We start from the raw sequence: 3,615 nt of genomic DNA, 5'->3' as shown, positions 1-3,615 counted from the left end.
AATTTTTATTTTACTATTCAATTTTCTTAAAAAAAATCCTAAATAAGTTATAAAAAATTTGAACCTTTTCTTCTATAATTACTATAATTTTATATCAAAAATTTAAATTTTTCTACCATAATTTTCTATTTAATTTATTTTCTATCTGTTAAAATTATTATTACTAATAAAATGTTAAAATTTACTATTATAAATATTTTTCATGAGTCTTACAAATAACATTATTTGAAGATACCTTCTACCTAAATAACATATAAATAATATGGGAATTGAAAAAATATAAAATGAACAAAGTTTATAATAAATAAACTAATTTGGTTACAGTTAACGTCCTGTGCCCGTATAGCTCAGTGGTAGAGCGTCAGTCTTGTAAACTGAAGGTCTGTAGTTCGATCCTGCATGGGGGCAATGCTTTTTAGAATTCTTTTTTAAACCTTATACTAGTATGTACTTTGAATTATTTTAAACTTTTACCATTTTAAAAAACTACTCTATTTTTTATACTGTGTTTAAGTTTCTTTTCACATTAAATCTGACTATTTATACTCTTAATTGAATTTCTTTTAATATTTCAAATTTAATTTGTTCCTTAACTTTATTTAAAATTGCTTCTTTTTAACTCTTATTAAAAATAAGGTATCTTTTAAATATTCTTTAATGTTCTTCCTAATTTATTCCTTATTCATGTAAAAGTATATATACACTATCACATGATTTTTAAGTTGGATATTTTTTGTTTTTTATGTTAAATAAAATTTATGTAGGTGACGGAAGTTTATGTCGAACAAAAATTTGTAAAAACTTCACATTTATGTTAGACTTATAAGCACCAATAGGTGAAAAAAAGTCTAAAGTTTACATTGAACCTAAGTAAATTTGACGCAAATTTATGGTGCAACGTAAAATTTGGATAATTTTAAATTTATTTTATTTTCAAACCAAAACCTGAATACCAAAAATTATCAATATAACGTAATTAATTTTCAATTATTTCAATAAACAAAAAAGTTTAATCTAGTCTATAAACATGTCATCATGCTAGACGAGAAAGAGCATCCATTATTCTTTTATTTGGAAGATGTCCTGCAGTGACACAGGAGATTGATCACTAAAAATCTAAAAACACTTAACTTATGTTAGTATGTAGAAATTATAAAAATGAAATACACTCAAGTATATGTTAGAAGGTGTAATTTCTGTTTAACGGAAATAATGATTCTCATCATGATATAATAGTCACAATTAAATGAATCAACTTATTTATTGCACTAAAACGAGAAAGAATTAAAACAAATTAATTTGTGAAAAACGTTTGTGTGAGTCATAACTTTAATTAAAGTGAAGACATATGTTGGTCATATTGTTTTATACTTGCCCTAGTAAAAATATTACCTTTATGATAATTTTTTCATTTCTTAGTTGATTTTTTTATAGAAGAACAAAGCCACATTGTAATATAATCTCTAGGTATAATTAGAATCAACCATTAATGTAACGTACAATAAATGATAAATAATTAGTTGAATAATTATTATTATTTAAAAATATACTTAATTATTAAAATTAACTTTTAATGTATAAGGTCAAGTAAATATTTCTATAGGAGTCATTCATCTATCTATCTTTGTAAATATTGTTTTATCTGGACTTTTGTATTTTTCATATTTTTGTATGAATTAGGCTCAACAAATCTATATATTTCATATTTGTCTTAATCAAAAGTCAATTTGTCTGTCCGTGTACTTAAAATAATGAACTATAAGTTAAACGAAATCATCTATTTATTGTAAATATACAACATATAGTACATTTGATGTTCCAAGGTTGAATGATTGAAATGTTTTACTAGGATGTTTCTTCAACAACCTACAAAGCATCATGTAATGAAATGTATAATGGGACATCAATGTTATTGACTCTAAATACTGAGAAGTCTCATCGTAGTTGCCCGAGTTTCTTCCTTAACTTAGGCATTACAATTATAAGCTTTGATATGGAATCATCATGTGCTTTGGCCAATTATCATCACTAACATGTCCAAAACTTGCTTATCGCGATAGAAAAAATTCTAAACAAAGCAAAAACATTAAATTATGACAATAAAAACAAAAAATAATGTAATACTTGTGCTAGTGCTAAGACTGACACTAAGCCAAAAATGTGTTTAAAGCCTCCCTAAGTGAATGAACCTTTGTGTTGGGCAAAGACACTTGAGTAATAACATCTTGAGCTTCATCAATCATTACCTATGTCCAATCAAACTATAGAGAGACACCATGGATGGTCAATTGTCCTTCTATTTAGTGCTCACTCTAGCAACCTTAAGAATCATATAAAGTTGTTCCTTGAGTTTACTACTAAGAATAAGCAAGGGACTCTAACTCCTTATCAAACTCTTGTTGCAAGGACTAGTGAATTTGATTCAATTTTTCCTCAAACTACACCTCCATATTATGCAAGGCATTATGACTGCAAGAGTAGACTTTTTTCGGTGGTGGTGAACTAAAGTAATCTTTAAGTCCTCATGCCTCACTAGTACCATGCACACATCTAAGGTACTCTAGTCTTCTTATTGTCATCATCAAAATATCTTCTTATGGTCAACATATGATTAATAATTAAGCTTAAACCTACCTATGATTCATAGGAAAATTAGAAAAATAACAATGGTAATATGTATATTCATACTTACAATTTTTTCCTCAACTATAATATGTGTAGACTATGAAGTTATCTTCCTTCTAATTTGGTGCAAATAACCTTCCACATCTCATAGTGGGGAGTTAGATATACAAGGTCAACAGACTCTAGCACAACGCCTCTTCTCAAGCCTTCATGAGGTGTTGCTCCAACAATACATACCTTCTAGAGACAATAGGTGGGATGCATCATTTGAATTTTGTCATTCCTTAACAACTAATCATTTTCCTACAACACATAAGAAAACGAGAAAAAAAAAATATTGTAAATACAAATTTTTGTCATTATAAGAATTGTTAAACTTAATCTATCAATAATTATCCAACCGATTGTCACAAAACTGCATTCAGTGCTTCTCATTGATACAGTACTTGACATAAGAAATATCATTTTTATTCTTTATGAACACATTTTCGTGTTAAGAAAGCCTTAAAGTCCCTTGATAACACATTATTTGTACACACTTTTATAGCTTTATGGTATATTCATTACACCTTACAAATGCCATATTATTTTGTATTTTGACTCATTCTCATATTTAAGTAATAAATTGGGTTCTTTTGACAATTTTATTTTAATTTTACATTTTTAACTTGTTTGACCTTCATTTAGTTTTTAAGTCACAACTTTCCTTTCATATTTAATTTTGGATTGATTCTAGTTGCACTATTCATTTAGGTTACATGATTTATTGGATTTGGAGTCGTATGCTATTTTTTATAATTTTTAGATATTGAAATAGATTTGTTTAAAAATTGCAAAGAAGATCCTACAAATTTGTTTCTTTTCTTGTATTAGCTTACTTTTGTAATTGGGATTAAAGCTCAAATTAGGTCTAGATTAGCTTTCCACTTTTAGACTATATAAGACTTTTCATGTACTAAAAATAAGAGATAAATCATTGGTAAGATTTTC

The 3,615-nt window shown here is 26.7% G+C and overlaps 1 non-coding gene across 1 annotated transcript; it reads left to right on the top strand.

Annotated features, from left to right (window-relative positions):
• The first annotated feature begins 336 nt into the window (after positions 1-336).
• On the top strand, positions 337-408 carry TRNAT-UGU (transfer RNA threonine (anticodon UGU)). Its single transcript has one exon. It is a non-coding gene; the product is annotated as a tRNA-Thr (tRNA).
• Positions 409-3,615: the final 3,207 nt, after the last annotated feature.

The sequence above is a fragment of the Vigna angularis genome, chromosome 8 (assembly GCF_016808095.1).
Source record: "Vigna angularis cultivar LongXiaoDou No.4 chromosome 8, ASM1680809v1, whole genome shotgun sequence".
NCBI lineage: Eukaryota > Viridiplantae > Streptophyta > Magnoliopsida > Fabales > Fabaceae > Vigna > Vigna angularis.
Note: the sequence above shows the minus strand (reverse complement) of the source record. Positions and strands in the feature narration are given on the sequence as shown.